Genomic DNA, 860 nt, shown 5'->3' with positions numbered 1-860 from the left:
AAAAACCAAAAACAAAACAACAACAAAAAAATAAAAAGGATTCAAATTTAGTAGACTCAGAATATCCCGGTCCTGTCTTGACCAACAGGAAGATGTAAGAGTCCCCAAAGAGATGGGGTTGGGAGTGGTGTTAGAAAGGGGAGGGGGGCTGGGCCAACCGCCAGAAAAGATGGCTTGGGAGGAGGGGATGCTGGGTGAAGTCCATCAGAATCCTCTCTGCCTAGCTCAGTCGCCATGGTGACCACAGTCTAGGGGAACCCTATTGGTCCTGATGACTCAGAAGGACCTATGGTCAGCAAGCTAGGGATGAAGAGGCAGCCTGCTTCATAAAAGAGAGAAAAAAGAAGAACCAGTCGATCGGTAATTCCTGGGCCTTCCTGTCGGACTCCCTAGTGCCAAAGTGGTAGAACAGGATTCCTAAGCCCTGGCCCTGCCCAGATCTTGTCTCAGTTCTAAAATTCTTTTCTGTGTGTACACGCGTACACCCATGTCGAGGTCAGAGGTCTAGCTGGTGTCTTTCCTAATTGCTCACACCCTTTTATAAAAAGTTATTACTGTGTGCATATGTCTATGTGCAGGCCTGTGTGTGTGCCATGGCACCCATGTGGAGGTCAGAATAACCTGTGGGAGTCAAGCTTCTTTCACCATGAAGCTTGTGGGGATGAAACTCAGGTTGTCTGGCTTGGTTGTATCCCCCCTTACCCACTGAGCAATCTTACCAGTCCTTGTGTTTTTTTGTTTTGTTTTGGTTTTGGTTTTGGTTTTTTTGAGACAATGTTTCTCTGTGTAGCTCTGGCTGTCCTGGAACTCACCCTATAGACCAGGCTGGCCTCGAACTCAGAAATCCACCTGCCTCTGCC

At 47.9% G+C, this 860-nt stretch overlaps 1 protein-coding gene and 1 long non-coding RNA gene across 2 annotated transcripts in view; one reads left to right on the top strand and one right to left on the bottom strand.

Moving 5' to 3' along the window:
• Positions 1 to 860, bottom strand: part of Castor2 (cytosolic arginine sensor for mTORC1 subunit 2) — a 41,610-nt gene that overhangs the window by 9,457 nt on the left and 31,293 nt on the right. The gene's annotated exons all lie outside the window — the stretch shown is intronic.
• LOC116068505 overlaps positions 276 to 860 on the top strand; it is a 4,444-nt gene continuing 3,859 nt past the window's right edge. Inside the window, exon 1 of the long non-coding RNA XR_004109606.1 lies at positions 276 to 360. This is a non-coding gene — a long non-coding RNA (uncharacterized LOC116068505). The remainder of the gene's footprint in view (positions 361 to 860) is intronic.

Source organism: Mastomys coucha, unplaced genomic scaffold, assembly GCF_008632895.1.
Source record: "Mastomys coucha isolate ucsf_1 unplaced genomic scaffold, UCSF_Mcou_1 pScaffold22, whole genome shotgun sequence".
Classification (NCBI taxonomy): Eukaryota; Metazoa; Chordata; class Mammalia; order Rodentia; family Muridae; genus Mastomys; species Mastomys coucha.
Note: the sequence above shows the minus strand (reverse complement) of the source record. Positions and strands in the feature narration are given on the sequence as shown.